General features: G+C 39.1%; 1 pseudogene; it reads left to right on the top strand.

The window, feature by feature from the left end:
- The first annotated feature begins 3,159 nt into the window (after positions 1–3,159).
- LOC103199732 overlaps positions 3,160–20,523 on the top strand; it is a 53,698-nt pseudogene continuing 36,334 nt past the window's right edge.

The following is a 20,523-nucleotide window of genomic DNA, read 5'->3' as shown; positions in this document are numbered from 1 at the left end:
GCCCAAGACTTCTGACTTCAAGGAGCTGGAGTCTAACTCTAAAGTTAAGAGGATATCATTCCCAAGACTCTTTTCATTTCTGACACCAACTGCAAGTTTGAGGTGTTCTCAAAACCACCCTTAAGTCTGATAATTCACTACAAGGTTCAGAGAACACACTGAAAGCTATTATATTCATGGTTACAGTTTATTACAAGGAACAGATACAGATCAAAATTAGCCAAAGGATGAGATATATAGAGTAGAGTCTTGGCAGGTTTCAAACATGAAGAATCCATTGTCCTCAAGATATCTTATTTTCTAGGTTTCAGTGTGTGACAATAAGCTATTTTATTGAGAGTTTACTATACAGGCATAATTGATTCATTGCCAATTTGTTGAACAAGTTCCAGCTCCCCTACTCCAGGAGATCTGGGTGATATAGCAGACTAAGGGGTTTATCATGAATCACCCTGTTAGTAAAAACCATCAGGTATGGTCCTAGGGGCCAACATGATTCACTTTGTTAGCATAAATTATTAGGTGGAGACCACAGGACCCACCATGGATAACAAAGGTATTTGTATTACTAGGAAAATGTCAAGGGTGTGGTAGTTCAGTTTGTATGTCAACTTGGGTGGGCCTGGTTGAATGGCTGGGCCACTGGATATACTATTCCTCATGATGAGACTGGTCATCAACTCCATGGTGGAATCTACTGTGAGCAGCTGAGTAGCTGTTTTAGGGATGTGGTCTGCTTCCTGTATATAAGGAGAAGTCTGGGGGAATGGTCTCTAGCTTATGACATGCTTGAACCCTGAATGTAGCCGAGGTGTTGTTCAGCAGCCTGCCGTGTTCTGCTGATCTTTGGATTTTCAATGGACTTGAATTAACATCCTGCCATGTGGTTTGGTAATATCAGGACTATGTCTTATCACTTCTCAACCTTGAGCTTGTCAGCCTCAGCAGCCAGCAGCTGAGTAAAGAAAAACCTCCAGCTTCAGTGGGCTGGGAGCAGGAGGTAGAACTGAAGTCCATGGTTGGGCTTTCACCCAGCCCCTAGAGTCTGGCACTTTGAACTTGGACTTAAAGACTCCAAACTGTAAGAGAATAAACTCTTGTTTCTTCAGGCATCCCATTTGTGGTATATTCTTGTCAGAGAGGTACTAGGTAACCAGAACAAAGGGTATAGAGGACACCTCCCAGGATGTGGATACAGAAACTAGACCTCTCTACAGTCAAGGTTAAATTCTTTACTCCACACCTTTGATCAGTTTATGCCTTACATATATGCCCAACAAAGGCAGTTGCAGTGAAAATTAAGATAGTAGCTATGTTGGGAATGTAGTAGATGCCAGGAACTGTATGTATATTTTGTACAACTCTCCCAACAACCCTACACATGTTTGGTATGATTAGTCCCACTGTACAGATGAGAAAATTGAGCCACAGAAAACTTTCTCAACCTTTTAGAGCTGGAAAGTAAGAGATTTGACCATGCTGGCATAACATGCTCCCTGGTCTGTTACAATCACGTTGCCAACTAATTCATTCTACAAGCATTTATCAAATGTCTACTATGTGCCAGAAAATATTTTAGGTGCTACAGATACAGCAAAGAACCAAAGAGACAAAAATCCTGGCTCTCATTGAGTTAATATTATAATGGGAGACCCAGACAATAAGCAATAAGTTGTTTCAGGGAAAAACATTTCAGGAAGGAGCGCAGAGCCCTCAGAGAGGAGTGTGTCTGCTATATCCAAAGAATAAGAAGTACAGTAGCCATAAAAGAATGAGAAAAGGGTAAAGGAATCTGGCATTATGTATGCATTGCATTATAAAGCAGTATGTCAGGGGATTTTGGAAGTTATTTTCTTTTGAGGTGATTAGGATCAAGCTTCTCACAAGCTTCTGTCAATTTTAAGCCTACTTGGCAATAACTTGACTGTAAAATAGTCAATCCAACATGCTACAGGACTCTCAGACATCGTTGCTAAGGAAGAGACCCATATTGGAAACTATTGGTTTCTCAAGATCATCAGTCAGGGTAACTTTGCCAAGGTGAAGTTGGCTAGGCATATCCTGACTGGGAAAGAAGTATTGGTGAAGATAATTGACAAGATCTAAAAGAACCCTTTCAGCCTCTAGAAACTACACTGTGAAGTAAGAATCATGAAGGCTTTTGATCATCCCAAAACAGTGCAATTATTTCAAGCAATCAAGACTGAGTAAACCCTCTACCTTTTCATGGAGTATGTAGTGGAGGAGGTATTTGAGAACTTAGAGGCACATGACAGATGAAAAGAAAAAGACCTGGGCAAGTTCTACCAGATAATATCTGCTATACAATATTGTCAAAAGAAGTTGATTGTCCATAGAGACTTAAAGACAGAAAACTTGCTCTTGAATGCTGACATGAACATCAAGATTGCAGAATTTGTCTTCAGCAGCAAATTCATCATTGGCAACAAGCTAGCTACCTTTTGCATAAGTCTCCCCTTATGCTTCCCCAAAACTAACTCTTTTGGGGTTCAAGATGCGAGGACTCATCTGAAAATCAACCATATGCATCGATCACCAGATCCCTGCCTTTCAACAGGCAGAATGTGAAGGACTTGTGGGAGCAAATATTAAATGGAAAATGCCATATTCCCTTTTACACATTTGTGGAATATAAAATCCTGCTCAAGAAATGTCTCATTCCCAGCAAGAGAGGCACTTTAGAGTAAACCATGAAGAGATCCATGGATGAATAGGGATCATAATGACAATGACCTAAAGCCTTACATGGAGCCATAGCTAATTATAAGGATACCTATGGACTGTGTTGATGTGCATGGGATACAAGGGAAGAGATCCAGAATTTTCTGGAGGGTGAGATGTACAAGGCAATGACCACTTATCTGCGCCTTGACTATAAGTGATCTGAACTGGAAGGCTATACCATCACCCTGAAGTTCCAGTCTTCAGCAGATCTGACCATTAGTAGCACTCCTGTCTCATCCTACAGAGTACAGCTTAACGTCTCTCTCATCCCCAAAGTGGGGTTTCAGTGAGCCTGCCAAAGAGTAGCAACACAGGAAATAAGGGACATAAGGAGGACCAGGAGTTAGGGCAGAAGGTCAGCAGCACAGGCAAGGGGTCTGCCACCTCCCACCCAGCCTGCAGAGGAAGACCACCATGACTATCTTCTCTGGAAACAGTGGCATCTCCACCAGCACAAATCAGCAGAAATTGCCCACTTTTGCAGAGGGCTACCTCCATCCAGAATGGTAAAGACAACCTAATTATGCCAGGTTCTGGGGGCTCCACAGCTTCTGCTCATGCCTCAATCTCCTCAGTCCCACCCTAGGAACTTGAGACAGCTAGATACAGCCCAATCCAATCAGTCCTCTGGACTATATCCCACAAAGAGTAACTTTGAGTAACTACAGCCCAACACAGCCCCCCAGCATGTCCCTATGGCCTCCTCCTCTGCCCCCAATATCAACAGCAGTGGTGGAACTCCACATAGAACCAATTTCCCCAGGGTGTGTCCAAAGGAAACTCCATCCACATTAATCAAAACTGTTATGCAACCAGCAGAAATAGCTGATGAATATGACCACAGCCTCTTCCTCTGGCAATAACCAGGACCAGCAGACGGATACTGGAGGTTTCTTTGAGTTTATACATAGAAATCAGTATTTCAATTGTGCCAGAAGGAAACTGAGTACACTTGAGAGCAGAGACCAAGTGGAGATTTTCAAATTTCTAGAGGCCAAGCGACCCTCATTAACCTTCTTGAAGAGTATGAAGATCACAAACTCATGGAGTCCATGAAATGGTGTGGAAGATCGACAAGGCACTGGAAGCAGATAGCTGCAAGTTGTAGCTGATCAAGAAATGTGTCCTGCTATACTTGCATGGCACATTGGGCCAAAACGACTTTGTTCAAGAAAGATGAAGACGTGCAAATTGCCACCACATTCAGTCAACAGGGCTCAACTGAAGAGAATATCCAGTAACTTCATGGCTTTCAAAAGCATTTGTTCCAAAATATCCAAGAAACTTAAACTTGAAAAGTCTACCAGGAGCCACTTGGGAGACAAGAAGAGGTCCTGGCTGGCATCAGCTGCCATCCAACCACACCTACTTTACCCCCACTTTGGGGAAATTACAGAGACTGGAAAATGAGTTTTTCCTAGGCATATCTCTCCTGCCTGACCTTCTCCATCTTTTCTTCTGTGTTTGTGGAGGGGAGGAGAGGTATCTGTGGGAATAAACAAAGAAAATCCAAATGAGTACAAACAGAAGCTATTTATCCAAAGGTTGCTATAGCAAGAAAATCAGCCACCATCATTTGCATTTAGTAGTGACTCCAAGGCAGACAGAGGAGTGAGGAAGCTTTATAGTGAAATAAAGAGAAAGTTCAAGGTATGTTCTGAATGGGGGTTGTTGGCCAGTGGCAACCTTTCATAATTTAGGAGGTAAATTATTTTCAAACTATAATCCTATACCCAGCTAAACTATCAGTTATGAGCGTAGACTTTAACTGATATGCAAGGCCTCAAATTTATCTCTGATAGCCTATATAAGAAATATAATAAAAGATGTACTCCATTAAAATGAAGGAATAACACAAGAAAGAAGAGGGCATAGGATCCCAAAATTAGGAAAGTCAATATATGAGAGAGAAAAAAAGAATTGATAGGATGAAGGTAAAGGGAGAGTTCAGGATCTAGAGAATAAGCAGTCTAGAATCGAGCAAGACAAAGGAGGACTGATTATCCATTACACACAGTAGTCACAGTGCCTCAGGACCAAGATGCTTTTAAGGACTTACAAAAAGATTTTCAGTTTGATTTCTTTTAAAGAGAGAAGGAAGAAATTAATATCATAAAAAAGGTTACATAATAATGAATCCAGTCTAATTATATTCATCTTTATACCAATGTAGCTGTAAATGTAATTCATTTTTATATAAAAATTTATATACACTTTTTTTTGGAGTAGGGAGCCCACAAAAACAAAAGTGCCTAGAACCCACAAGAGTTATAATGCTTCCCTGGCCTACAGGGAAAAAAAAAAAAAAAAGGAAGAAAGAAAAAGAAACTGGGTAGTTCATTTGAACATATCAAAAGCTTATTTAGACTTCTGTCAAAATTTGTTAAAATGGACTAGTAATAACCACAAAGAAAACTAAGCAAAAAAAAAAAAAAAAAAAAAAAAAAAAAAAAAAAAATCAAGATAATAAATAACTTTGACTTAAAACAAGTACATTTAATGAAATTTAAAATTAAAAGAACTGTTTTCTTCATGGTTAATGTTATTTGTCAACTTGACTACTCCATGATACTCTGTGGTTTGGCAGATACTATTTAATCACTCTCCATTTTGTGATCTGTTAAGAGCAACCAATCAGTTGAATCAGTTGAAACCAATCAGTTGAAAGAGGAGTTTCCTTAGGGGTGTAGCAAAATTCTCTCTAGCTCCTGCATCCAACTCATTATCCTTTGACCTCCAGTTCTGGGAATGAGAGCCAGCAGCCTGCCTTCTGACCTGCAGAATTTTGGGATTCACCAGTTTCTACAACCCCATAAGCCAGCAGCCTTCCACCTGACCTTTTGCTTTTGGTTTGTCAGCCCCTGCAACCTCATGAATCAGGAGAAGCCTCTAGACTATGTTTGACCTGTGGATTTGGGACTTGCCAGCCTCTATAATGCATGAGCCATTCCTTTGAAATCTCTGTCTCTCTCTCTCTTTTTATTTCTCTCTATATATATCTATACATATATATGTTATTATCAGTATGAAATTATATAACACTGGTTACAAATATGAGCTCTCCATGACAAGACACTGGGGAAAGTTTTAAAAATAAAATACCATAATATTTTATTAATAATAACTATTATTTTCTGCTAAAATGGCATATCTTAGATGGGGTACTAGTTAGTACATAAAAAATGTTTTAAAATATATTCACAGAAACTCATACATACACAAAAAAATTCAGTGTGTCTTTCATGATTCTATTAACATCATAACAACTTCCAACAATAATATGTTCATATCACAACGCTGTATATTGAACCATGGATGATTGTGCTATATGATTTTAAAAAGGAAAAGAGTAAGAGAAAAAAAGATGCTTTTATTCAAAAAAGAAAGAAAATAGTTTTTCTCAAAGACAAGAATCAAAAGCATAGAGAGGTACAAAATGATTTTTGTTGTTAGCTACTGTCAAGTTGATTTTCCACTCATGACGATCCCATGTGACAGAGTGGAACTGCCCCACGGGGTTCTCTTTGTTGTTAGCTACTGTCAAGTTGGTTTTCCACTCATGATGATCCCGTGTGACAGAGTGGGACTGCCCCACAGGGTTCTCTTTGCTGTAATCTTTATGGAAGTAGATTATCAAGTCTTTCTCCCACAGAGCTTCTGGGTGGTTGAACCACCAGCCTTTCAGTTAGCAGTTGAGTGTTTAACCATTGTGCCTAGAGTATTTAAAAAATTCATGTTACTTTATAGAAGTAGGGAAAGAAAATGTTGCTGATCATAGTATACTAAAGAAAAAATGCAGGAGAAGCAGAGAAGAGCTATGATGAAGATATAAGTGAGCAGTGAGGTACAAGTCAAAATGTTCCAACAAGTGTAAGGCCCTACTTGAGGCCATTTCATACTTCTCAGAGACTGGCATGGGTTTGGGAGTCCAGGAGACTACTGCAATGTCATCCAAGATATAAAAAATATTTTTCCCTAATAAGCATTTTAAACAAGTTAGCTAAAGCCAGTTGCTCATGTACCTACTTTCTCAGGCCACATCTTAATGTCTAAGAATCTGAGGACTAGATAAATAATGAGAATTATCATTTATTGTGGGGCAAGTACATATAGTAGAGCCTAACATAACACAAGTATCCCTCATACAAGCAAAAACATCCCAACCTTCTCCCCAAAAGAGGATATGAATGTCACTTTATCTGTCCTTGGGGAATGTTTTTTCTTTTCCCAGCTGAGTTGAACTCCTCTTTTAATGTCCTAACATGTAAGCTTAACCACCATTAATATACTTTTATGTTTGTTAACAGGATTGGGAGGGGGGAGGAATAAACAATTGGTATTATATGATATATGCAAATATATTCATATAAAATTAAAGAATAAACTATCATAACTACTGTAGTCCTCACTTCTATGACTGGTTTCATGGTTGTAACTAGTATTTATAACTTCCTCCTCCCCTTTGCACTTGGAGAACACCTTGACTTGTCAGAGTTCCAACTTAGTAGAGTGACCCAATCCTTTATTCCTGAAGTCCTCCTATAGCCCATACATACTATCCTTACCCTCATTGTATAGTAGCCACCCAATTCCCCCTTGATATCCATGATCAATTATACTAGAATTGTTGCTACTTACTGCTTGCCATGCATATCCAAATCAGCATATATCAGTATCAGTATTCACAGTGGATCAGCATGATGTCTTGTGAAAAGGAGTCTATGTAGATGAAACAGAGACAGAAGATTGGAGAATTAATACATCCCAGAGATAAGACAATGAAGGTATATTTCTGGTCCAGCTAGAAGCCAACTGTTTCTGCTTCTTTTTCCTAAACCAAGTACCAATTGTCCTTTTTCACTTTGCCTAATTTACTGGCCTTTGCCAGATGATAAATACATCCATACTAGGTGCCAGGGTATGGGTAGATCTGCGCCAGCAACAAAGACATCTGGAATAGCAACTAAATAGGAGAGTACCCGATTAAGTTTAAAATCCACTATCTTTCACCAAGTCCCTTCAGCCTTTTGCATAGACATAAGTAACTGAATAACCCATACTTTAAAGAAGAAGAAATTGGGGTCAAAATTACACAACTAGTAAGTGTGTGACTAGTATTAAAACCAGTCCATTTTCCCTCCAAACTTAAGCATATCACCATTAACCCATAGTATCCCAGTGGCTCTTTAATCACATCAAGTTACCATCCGCATCTGCACCTATAGATCCCTTCAGTTAATCTCACTTTTTGGTAAGTAATTAAAAAAAAAAAAAAAATCAAACCAAAAACCAAACTCATTGCCATTTGACTCATAGCGACCTCCTTTGGGTTTCCGAGGCGGTAAATCTTTACAGAAGTAGATTGCCCAATGTTCCTTCCACCGAGTAGGCTGGTGAGTTTGAACCACCAATGCTTTAGGCACTGCACCACCAGGGTTCCTTTTTAAAACTCACCTTCCCCTAAATATTAAATAGGCTGCAAGATAAGTACCGCAAATTGAGAACCAATCTTTTTCCTGCACCAACTAAATGATCTCTGATGGAAGTCTACATTATTACTCACCTCCAGGTGACGGTTTGTTAACGTCTTAACATCCCTAACGGGTCTTCGAGGAACGTGGTGGCTCAGGCACCAGCTGGAGTCGCGGCAGCTGTGGATAAGCGCGAGCGCTGTGCTGTCAGGGAGCCGAGAGCCGCTGTGTGTCCAGCCGCTGCTCCGCGGAACGTGCCCGCGGTCCCGGCTCCAGACCCAGCTCCCCAGGGCGCGGGGCACCAGAGCTTGGCTGCGCTGCTCAAGGAGATGGGGAAGATCCACCAGAGACTTTTCCCCAAGGAACGATTCATCTGCAAATTGCCTTACAAAGTTAAAAAGATCTTACACTCTGTTTCCAGAGTCTGGCTGTTCCTCTACAGGTAACACAAATCATCTAATCCAGCCTCAGGAAAGCAGAGACTAGTGCATCTCATTGACAAAGGCCAGAAAGAAACTTCCAGTGAGCAAGGCACAGCTTACAGCAGCAGGGCCAGTGCAAATTCCTCGGGGGAAGGAGCGTCTCCCTCAGCTTCCTGTTTCAGGACAAGCAGAAGATATTTCCAGCCTCCCTGGCAGCCTGTTGACTGGTAGGTTACAAGGCTCACCACTGCCGACCAAGGTGAACACAATTCAGAAAAAAACTGATAACTTGTCAGGCCTCGGAAGAAGTCCCATTACACGGAAATGCTAGAAATGAGAGCCAAAACCCCAGTGCCCTCACACATCCATTTAAAACAAACGCATTACCTTCACAATAAAATGATTCATCTAGTCATTGTCAAGAAGAGAGTCCTCTCTTTCCTCAGGGAGAGGCGCACAGGGTTAAGAAGCATCTTGCTAACATCACAGCAGCTTGGCTTCTTCCCCTTCACCATATGCCTACACAGCTGTTCTCCAGAGAAAAAACGAGGGCTTCCAGAAACAGAATTATGAGGGCATGCAAACCAAGCTCACAGCTCAATACTTAGCTGAAGCACTGAATGAAAAAATACAGAGCTGTACTCTGGAAGAGGAGATTCAAGGAGATACCAAGAAGTAAGGTATGAAGGCGATCAGTCCTCTGATGATGAAATCTGGTGATCGTTGGTTCATCTCTAAATCTCTCACTGTTGAGGTGCCATAGTCTTAGACCACTGTCAAACACTGTTGGAAAAAAAGGATTTTATAAAATTACACTAAGGCATCAATAATAACTTAGTAGTTAGTTTACAAGGCTCACCACTGCAGACCAAGGTGAACACAACTCAGAAAAAAACTGATAACTTGTCAGGCCTCAGAAGAAGTCCCATTACATGGAAATACTAGAAGGCATCATGATAAATGAAGCAAATATTGAAGTTGTCAAGGATTTCATTTTACTTGGATCCACAATCAATGCCCATAGAAGCAGTAGTCAAAATATCAAACAATGTATTGCATTTGGTAAATCTGCTCCAAAGAAACTTCTTTAAAGTGTTAAAAAGAAAAGATGTCGCCTTGAAGTCTAATGTGCACCCAACCCAAACAAGCCATGGCATATTCAGTCACCTTATATGCATGGAAAAACTGCATAACCAGTAAGGAAAACCAAAGAAGAATTGATATATTTGAATTACGGTGTTAGCAAAAAGTATTGAATGCACACCATGGACTGCCAGAACAGCAAACAAATCTTATCTTGGAAGAAGTACAGCCAGAATCCTCCTTAAAAGTGAGGATGGTGAGTGAGACTTCATCTCCTATACCTTGGACATGGTATTAGGAGGGACCAGTGCCTGGAGAAGGACATTAGGCTTGCTAAACTAGCAGCTGTTGTTGTAAGGTGCCATCAAATCAGCTCCAACTCATAGTGACCCTATGGAAAACAGAACAAAACAATGCCAGTCCTAAAACATCCTCGCAATCTTTGCTATGCTTGAACCCATAATTGCAGCCACTGTGTCAATCCATCTTTTTGAAGGGCTTCCCCTTTCTCACTGACACTCTAGCATCCCATCCTTCTCCAGCAACTGATCCCTTCTGACAACATCACCAAGGTCCTTGAGTCTGGCCATTCTCACTTCTAAGGAGCATTCTGGCTGTATTTCTTCCAAGACAGATTTGTTCATTCTTCTGGCAGTCCATGGTATTGTCAGTATTCTTTGCCAACACCACAATTTAAAGGTATCAATTATTCGGTCTTCCTTATTCATTGTCCACCTTTCACATGCATGTCAGTCTATTGAAAAGACCACAGCCTGGGTCAAAAAAAAAAAAAAAAAAAGAACTAAACTCACTGCCGTGGAGTTGGATCTGACGCATACCGACCCCTTGGGTTTCCGAGGCAGTATCACTACGGAAGTAGATTGCCCAACTTTCCTTCTGAGGAGTGGCTGGTGGGTTTGAACCACCAGCCTCTGGCTAGCAGTCAAAATGCCTTAGGCACTACACCACCAGAGCTCCTATAGCTTGGGTCAGGCGCATCTTAATCTTCAAAGTGACTCTTTGCTCTTTGGTAAAATAGAGGGTGAATTAAAAAAAAAAAAGAGGAAGACCTTCAGCAGGTTGACTTGATGCAGTGACTGCAACAATGGGCTCAGATGTAGCAACAATTCTGAGGATGATACAGGACCGAGCAGTGTTTAGTTCTGCTGTCCATAGAGTTAGCAGCACCTAATAACAACAATAACAAAAGCCCAGTTTATATTTCAGGAGATGACTTTCATGTGCTTAAAAAGTGTAATATTTCAATGTTGTATTTAAACAATATTGTCTTACAATGTTAAGTATGTCATGCATTGTTTTGATATTTTAGTATTTATTAGAGCACATTTTTTTCTCCATAAGCCAAAGTAAAGCAAGTATCTTTGGTTTTTTCCTCATTCTCACTTTGACCAAAGGGTATTTATTTTGTGTCTTTCAGTGAAACACTGAGTTATCCCAGGCATTACCTAAAAGGAACTAGAAAGACATGGTTGCCTTCTTTTCTGAGTGAACAAGGGAATAGTTGAGAGAGTTTTATGCATGTTTGCAGAGAGTTATTAAAATATTGGGTGTGAGTTACTTAGGAAGAAGCTCATAGGAAACACTGAACAAATGTTTGTTTCCTTCTTCTGTCTTCCCCTAGGAGGAATGCTATCTTTCTTCTGATTAGGAATAGGAGTGCTTTCAGTAAATGCTGGAAGGTGGAAGGTTTTTCTAGATGATTAGATTTGCCTGGAGTAGCTGCAGGTCTACGAAAACTTCTAAAATAAGTAATTTGGGAGAAGGAAGTAGCTGTGCTTGAGCTCTCCCTAAACTGACATTGCTGTAGCAGATGATAGGTCCATTTACAGAAAATTAAAGTTATTCATTGCAAACACCTTCTTTTAACTACATAAATGGCAACTATACAAGTGGATCTTGCAGGATAGAATACACAGGAATCAAAGAGGAGATGGAGCAGCTCAGTACCAACAGTCAGAACAAGGCCAGGAGCTGACTGTGGAACAGACCATTAACTGCTCATGTGCAAATTCAATTTGGGGATGAAGAAAATGATAACAAGTTTATGAGGCCAAAGTACAACTTGAATATATTTCACCTGAATTTAGAGACCATCTCAAGAATAGATTTGACACCTTGAACTCCAGTGACCAAAGACCAGACAAGTTGAAAGATAACATCAAGGACATCATACATGAAGAAAGCAAAAGGTCATTTTAAAAAAAATACAGGAAAGAAAAAGACCAAAATGGATGTCAGAATAGATTCTGAAACTTGCCCTTAAACATGGAATAGCTAAGGCAAATGGAAGAAATGGTGAAGTAAAAGAGCTGAATAGAAGATTTCAAAAGATGGCTTGAGAAGACCTTAAAGTATTACAATGAAATATGAAAAGACCTGCAGTTAGAGAAACAAAAGGAAAGAAAATGCTCAGCATTTCTCAAGTGGAAAGAACTGAAGAAAAATTTCAAGACTTGAATTACAATATTGAAGGGTTCTACGGGCAAAATGTTGAACAACACTGAAAGTATCAAAAGAAGGGGGAGGGAATAAACATAGTCACTGTACCAAAAAGAATTGGTTGACATTCAATCATTTCAGGAGGTAGCATATGATCAAGAACCAACAGTATTGAAGGAAGAAGTTCAAGCTGCACTGAAGGCACTGGTGAAAAACAAGGCTCCAGGGATTGACGGAATACCCATTGAAATGTTTCAATAAATAGATGCAACATTGAAAGCACTCATTTGTCTATACTGAAAAATTTGGAAGAAAGCTACCTGGCCAACAAACCAGAAGAGATCCATATTTGTGCCTATTCCAAAGAAAGATGATCCAACAGCAGGCAGAAATTATTGAACAATATCATTAATATCACATGCAAGTAAAATTTTGTTGAAGATAATTCAAAAATGGTTGCAGCAGTACAACCACAGGGAACTGCCAGAAATTCAGGCTGGATTCAGGAGAGGATGTGAAACAAGAGATATCATTGCTGATGTCAGATGGCTCTTACCTGAAAGCAGGGACTACCAGGAACATGTTTACATGTTCAATGACTATGGAAAGGCATTTGACTGTATGGATAATAACAAATTATGGATAACTTTGCAAAGAATGAGAATTCCAGAACACTTAATTGTGCTCATGTAGAACCTGTGCATAGATCAAGAGGCAACCATTGAAACTGTACAGGGCATACTAGGGCAAACAATGCAATGTACTGCCATCAAGTTGGATCTGACTCATAGCAACCCCTCCTTGGGTTTCTGAGGAGCCGTATCTCTATGGAAGTAGATTGCCCAGCTTTCCTTCTGAGGAGTGGCCGGTGGGTTTGAACTGCCAGCCTTCTGTTTAGCAGCCTTCTGTTAGCAGTCAAATGCCTTAGGCACTATGCCACCAGAGCTCCTTACAAGGGGATACTACATGGTTTAAAATCAGGATAGATGTGTGTTACAGTTGTATCCTTTCATCATACTTACTCAATCTCTATGCTGAGCAAATAATCCAAGAAACTGTATTATATGAAAGGAATGTGGCATCTGGATTGGAGGAAGATTTATTTATTAACAACCTGCAATATGCAGGTGACACAACATTGCTTGTTGAAAGTGAAGAGGACTTGAAGCACTTAGTGATGAAGACTGCAGCCTTCAGTATGGATTACACTTCAACATAAAAACCAAAAACCCAAACTCACTGCCATTGATTTGGTTTCCACTCATAGCAATCCCTCCTTGGGTTTCCAAGGCAGTATCGCTACAGAAGTAGACTGCCTAATCTTCCTTCTGAGGAGTAGCTGGTGGGTTTGAACTGCCAGCCTTCTGGTTAGCAGTCAAATGCTTTAGGCACTATGCCACCAGAGCTCCCACACTTCAACATAAAGGAAACAAAAATCCTCACAACTGGACCAATAAACAACATCATGACAAACAGAGAATATATACTATTAATGTTGTCAAGGATTTCATTTTATTGGATTTATAACCACCACCCATGAAAACAGCTGTCAAGATCAAATAATATATTGTATTAGGCAAAATCTGCTGCAAAAGACCTCTTTAAAGAGTTAAAAAGCAAAGCTGCCACTTGGAGAACTAAAGTGCATCTGACCCAAGCCATGGTATTTCCAATTTCCTCATATGTATATGAAAGCTGGACAATGAATAAGGAAGACCAAAAAATTGATACCTCTGAATTATCATGTTGGTGAAGAATATTGAATATACCATGGACTGCCAAAAAGAACGAATGAATCTGTTTTGGAAGTACAGCTGGAATGCTCCTTACAAGCAAAGTGGGTGAGACTTTGTCCCACGTACTTTAGACATGTTTTCAGGAGGAACCAGTCCCTGAAAGACATCTTGCTTGAAAAAGTAGAGGGTCAGCGAAAAAGAAAAAGTTGCTTAATTAGATGGATTGACACAGTGGTTGCAACAAAGGGCTCAAACACAACAACAATTGTGAGGATGGCCCATGACCAGGAAGTGTTTCCTTCTGTTGTACACAGGGTGGTTATGAGTCAGAAACAACTGGATGGCACCTGACAATACCTAACAACAACAACAACAAAGTTTGTGAAGGAAGCTAATCTAAACTAAAGCAACTGAGCTATTGCTTTGCTAATAATATACTACCTTTTTTTCCCCTGAAAGAGCCATATATTGGCAGGAGAAACCTCTGTCTCACACATACACACTTTCATGTCGTTTTAAAGGATTACATGGTTTCTCCAGAGAAATTAACACTTTTGCTATCAACGACTTTTTAATGTAACATGTTGGAGCCTTTTAACAGGTTGAAAGGAAAAATAAAAATTTTAATTAGGGAAAAAAAAATATTCCTAAAGGTGTGTCTACTTTAAATGTGTACATTTCATTTGTAGGGCTTAATCTTGATGAAATTACCATAGATGTTTAGGCTGCATTGGTTTTGAAAATGAAGATAACCAATATATCCAATAGTCAGGGAAATAGATAAGCAAGTTATTGTACCTTCACATGACAAAATAATACACACAATGATGAAAAATTATTTTTAAGAAAGTACTGAATGACATAGAAATATTTTCATTATAAGTGGGAATGAATACAGATAACTATATAACATGCAAAGTATGAGCTCATTTTTTTCAAAGTATATATTCAGAAGAAAAAAGTTAATGTACACCAATGTTACCTACATAATAACCAAACCTCACTTAAAATAAGCAAATAAATTGAATTACAAAAAGGCAATTACCAAAAGGAAAATCATAAACAAAATAGAAAAAATAATAAACCAAGGAAAATAGTTGTATCACATAACATGGACAGGAAGATAATTTACTATATAATGAACTCCTTCAAATCAATAATAAAAACATTAACAACTAAATATCAAAAAGTGAAGACATACATAGAAAAGGAAATAGAAATGATTTTTAAACATGTGTTAGATCTCACTCGTAGTAAAAAAATAAAATTAAAACCAAAACCACATACCATCATATTTTAATCTATAGGCTTGGCAAATATCAGATAGTTTGACACACTGGTTTGGCAAAAGTATAGGAAAACAGGCACTGTACTATGTTGCTGGTGGGAGTACAAATTACAAAAACTTTTACAAAGAAAGATAGGCAAATCAAAATGTTAAATGTGTGTGCTTTGAACACAACAATTTTAATTAAAGAAATTTATCCAATAATTATTTTCATCCATGTGTGTAATGACATAGGTGTAAGGACATACATAATAGCATTTTTTATAATAGGAAAATAACAGAAACAACTAAAATGTACATACAAAAATAACATAATTAAATAAATTATGACACAGTCACACATTGGCATATGCTGTGACTGTTAAAAATAGTAAGGTACACCTTCCCAAATTTATATGAAAATGTCTCCAAAATACATTAAGTAAAAATGCAAGGTATATAATTGTATAGTTGAACACTATCATTTTGAAAAAATAATAATGAGATAAAATTGTCTGTATGGGCACAGAACATCTCTGGAGAATATACAAAGAGATTGATAAATTGCTTCCCTTACTATTTTGAGAGCTGATTGGAAAAGCTCCCAGCAGCTAATTAATTCTTATTCTTTGCCTCAAAACTGTCCCTGTTTCATTTCAACATTTCCGAAGAAGCACAAACACTTAATACTATGGATTATGTCATAAAATGGGAATCAGTTGTGTTACTTCTTTTGCTCACCTATTCCCACCCATTAAATTAATCATCAAATTCTGCTAATTTTCCTCCAAACCATGTCTCAACTTTGTCTTTCCTGTGGCAGAAGATACTGGTTGTCCTCCAATAGTTGTTACTCCGTTCATCCTTAGTCAGAGAACTCCTAATTTTCAACTTCACCTGTGGTCGCCTAGAACAACCATTTTATTTCTCAACATCCTATACAACCAGATGAGATTATGAGGGACAGTTTTGTCCAATGAGCTATAACTAAAAATATCCTTGTAATTTCTAAGAACTGCCTTTAAAGGGAGGAGATTTTTTTTTTTTCCCTTCATTCCTCATTCATTGGAATGAAAACAGCATGTCTGGAGTAAGAGCCACCACCTTTAGCCAGGAGGTAGAAATATATGTTAAAGAACAAGATAGAAAGAATCTAGTCCCTGGTGATTTTGAAGCCACTAGTCTATTGTAGACTGACTATGTGCAAGCTTCAATTATGTGTGAGAGAAATGAAAACTATCTGTTCAAACCACTGTATTAGGAGTTTTCTGTCACAGCTACTCCAACTCCCAAATGATAAAATGTCTCTCCATGTCAACCATCACCTGCTTGTTTCAAACCCACTCCATCTCATCTGAACTACTGCCACCGCCTCTTAACTGCCTTATCATATCCCACCTTGACCTCTCTCTCCGTTCTCCACATTCCAAGAGAATAGTCTTTAAAAATGCATGCAAGTTGCATTGTGGTAAATTGCAGTCAATATCATGAGACAAAGCGTATATGAAATGCTGTATGGAAAGTGAATTAGCTCTGTAAATTTTCACCCAAATCACAATTTAAAAAAAAAATGCATACAAGATCAAATCACTCCTTGTTTTTAATCCTCTTATAAATTCTCACTAGCTGTATGATAAGTTCAAAATTCTCAGCAAAATGAGTCAGGGAGAGAGAGTGAGAATGAAAGTGAGAGTTACAGTGAGAAGGTGAGAGAGGGTGGTTTGGAAGGATACATGGAGTTGGGAGTAAAGAGAAGACAAGAGTTTCTAGATGCAGTTCAGTTCGTGAGGAATATTTTAAGCAGGGCAAAGACAAGAAGAAATATTTCAGGAAGTTTAGCTACGCATTAGAAATGTTTTGGCCATCTTATGCATTTCCTCATTGTTTTAGTAAATCTTGATTTTTTTAACTACATCTTTGTTGTTGGTATGTGTTTTCTTAAATTCAATGTTATACACAAGCTATGTACTATACAAGAAAAAAACATAAGGTTCCTTATTTTATTTATAGTTTAGATTTTTATTAAAAATCCTGAGTACCACTATCATGTGGTCTGTAACTTATACTTACATACTTCATCATAGGTTAGCTACTAGTTCTAATCTGCCCTCCTGGAGTGATCTATTGCCTTAATGGGAACACTCACTCCATAGGTAACTAACATTTGAGAGACCGAGAGCTCAAACTCTAGCAGTGGCTCTTATATCGTCTACTCTCATCAATAGCAGATCATTCCTAAGATGAATGGTTTTTTCATTAGTAAAATTAGTGGTCTTGGCTTGGCTATTGTGGTTTGGGTAAAGGTATGTGAAGACTCTTCCTGCGCTTGTACAAAGGAAAAAGAAAAAAAGCCAGCTGTCATCTAGTTGAATCCAAGTTATGGTGAACCTATGTGTGTCAAAGTACAATTATTTCACAAGGCTTTCATGCCTGTGGCCTTTCAAAACTAGATCTCCAAGCCCTTATTCTGAGAGGCCTCTGGATGAGTTAGAATGTCATTCAACCTTCGATTAGTAGCCCAGCACGTAGCCATTTGTGCCATCCACAGGATAAAAAATCGAATAAGAACAAGTCTGTATCATCTGGAATGTACTCTGAGCTTGATTCCAGACAGAACAACTACTGATTCAGGAGACTCTTGCTGTCTGTATCCAACTATAGAATTAGTTGAACCTAAGGGCCACTTTTTTCTTTCATGGACCATTCCTATGAGGTATTGTCAGATGACCTAAGATAATCACAACTGATGATTTGTGGCTGGCTTGCAATTAAATGGCAGTATGTGTGGCAGGATTTAGTCAGAAACTTACTTCCATCCTATTCTGGTAGGAAGTTGTGAACAGGAGTCATATACATTCACCAGTCTAAACAGGAGCTCTGGTGGTACAGTGCCTAAGGCATTTGACTGCTATCCAGAGGCCAGCGGTTCAAACCCACCAGCCACTCCTCAGAAGGAAGGTTGGGCTATCTACTTCCGTAGAGATATTGCTCCTCCGAAACCCAAGTAGGGGTCGCTATTTGCTCTTTTTTTTTAAGAATCTAAACATCAGGAAGTACTGATATTTACCAAAAAGAAGCTAATGATTGTGCATGAGGAAATTAGTTTGGGCAATTTTGCCATGATGAATAAGGAAGATAGGACAAGAATCAATGCACTTGAATTGTGGTGTTGGTGAAGAATTCTGAAAATACCATGCACTGCCAGAAGAAGGAACAAATCTGTCCTGGAGGAAGTGTAACCAGAATGCTCCTTTGAAACAATAATGGCCAGACTTCATCTCACCTACTTTGGCCATGTTGTCAGAAGGGACCAGTCCCTGGAGAAGGGCATCATACTTGGTGCAGTAGAGGGTCAGCAAAAAGGAGGAAGAACCTCAGTGAGATGGATTGACACAGTGGCTGCAAATATAGCAACAACTGTGAGGATGGCTCAGGACCTGGCAGTGTTTTGCTCTGTTGTTCAGAGGATAGCTTTGAGTTGGAACCAACTTGACGGCACCTAATAACAGTCCTTGCCATCATGATACTCCCAATCAAGTCGACTGGAGAGTATTCTGAAAAGAAAGGTCCAAAGTGTGGTGAGAACATAAACCAACTGGATTTAACTTTGCCTCAAATGTGTTAAATGGAAAACTTAAAAGATGTGTAGGAGTAATACATAAATAGATGAATTTACAAATAAATACATACACATATGTTGAAAATCTATTTTTAATTTTTTTTACTGCCAGAGTGATCAAAAAATGCTTGCAGATCACTGCCCTCAAACCTCATTCCAATTAGAATCATCCAGGGTCTTATTAAAAGTACAGACTCCCAGTCTCTAGTTGTAGAATCATATTTGGAGGACTTGGGGTGAGGTCCAGAAAAATGTTTAATAACCAATCTAGGCGATTTTGCTGGAGTCTCTGGGTAACACAAATGATTAAGTGGTTTACTACCAGACAAAGGGTTGGCTGTTTGAACCCGTCCCGCAGCTCCTTGGAAAACTGGCCTGGTGATCTATTCCTGAACGGTCACAGCTTTGCAAGGCCTATGGAACAACTCTACTCTGTACTCATGGGGTTTTACCATGGCTCAGAATTGACGTGATGACAAGAACAACAACAACAAAAAGCTCTGCAAACCAGTTCCCCAGAAGGCTAATTTATTTTGTTTGCCACCAGTCTCAGACAAGGGCCTTGAAGATAATCCATAGTTAGGTGAATTTTGTTTGATTATTTCTGTGTTTTTGCAGCATTTGAATACTTTGCTTACTAGTGGCCAAAGTGAGCTAAATCACCTTTCTAATTACTGAGTTTATTCAGTAACAATTCTTCTTTATGACTCTGGGAACCCACTCTTAGTAGTCAAACCCCTACCTGGACTTCCTTCTCCCTGGCCCCATCTTATAGCTCCAGAGTTCCTTGATACTGACTCGTCATCAACCATCTGTCTTCCCCCTTGCTCAGGACAGAGAGGTTTTTCAGGACTAGAACTTTTAGTACTAACCAAAAAAGTCCTTGGTAAACCAGGCCAGGTTGGTCCCCTAGCAAGAAGTGTGGCTTTCAATAAACAGCTATGCATTTGAAGTGCAAGAAAAGAGGTTCAGAGCCAGAAAAAAAGTTCACACTTCCTAGGAGGCAGATTTCTTAAACCAAACTATTGCTAAGCCTTCTGTGTTTTCATTCATCTAACTTCCACCCAGATTCGTGGAAAATAGAACTACAACAAGGCTATTAACTAGAATTTGAAACTGATGTATAATTTTAGCTGCTGGCTGCCTGCAGAAACTTAGAAATGCAAAGTTTTATATGACTCTCATGCTGTTTGGAGGGGGAGAAAAATTAATAAACCAGTGTCCACATTCCTAAGTGTTGTCAGTCAATCCAATCAGATGTCATCCCTTTCTGGCTCCAGATAATTAGCAGTAATGTGTTGCAAGTCCTGATGCTTGAGGGGTTGTAGCTGATCCAAATGACAGGACTTCTGCAGAGAACAGTTTCTTTTTCTTGGGATCTTTATTAAAGCAAGAATGAAAAAGGAAAGTTATGTGTGAAATCCTTTTCCTCTAAGTTGGATCTTGTTCCTAAGACCCCATTCTTGCTAGATTACCTGGTGGGAAAGTTCCTCTGTTCAAGGAAGAAACAATGAGCCAATATTCATGGAGAACCACCTATGTATGTATTAGGACTTATCACTAGATGCCATCGACTTGATTCTGACTCATAGTGATCCTATGTGACAGAGTAGAACTGAAAATATAGCATTTTCTTAGCTATAATCTTTTGGAAGAATCTTTTTGGAAGAATCACCGGTAGTTGGAAAATTTGGCCTTGGTGACAGAAATAATGCTGGAA

Source organism: Orycteropus afer, unplaced genomic scaffold (genome assembly GCF_000298275.1).
Source record: "Orycteropus afer afer isolate SDZICR_OR568_19922 unplaced genomic scaffold, OryAfe1.0 scaffold00118, whole genome shotgun sequence".
NCBI classification, from domain to species: domain Eukaryota; kingdom Metazoa; phylum Chordata; class Mammalia; order Tubulidentata; family Orycteropodidae; genus Orycteropus; species Orycteropus afer.
Note: the sequence above shows the minus strand (reverse complement) of the source record. Positions and strands in the feature narration are given on the sequence as shown.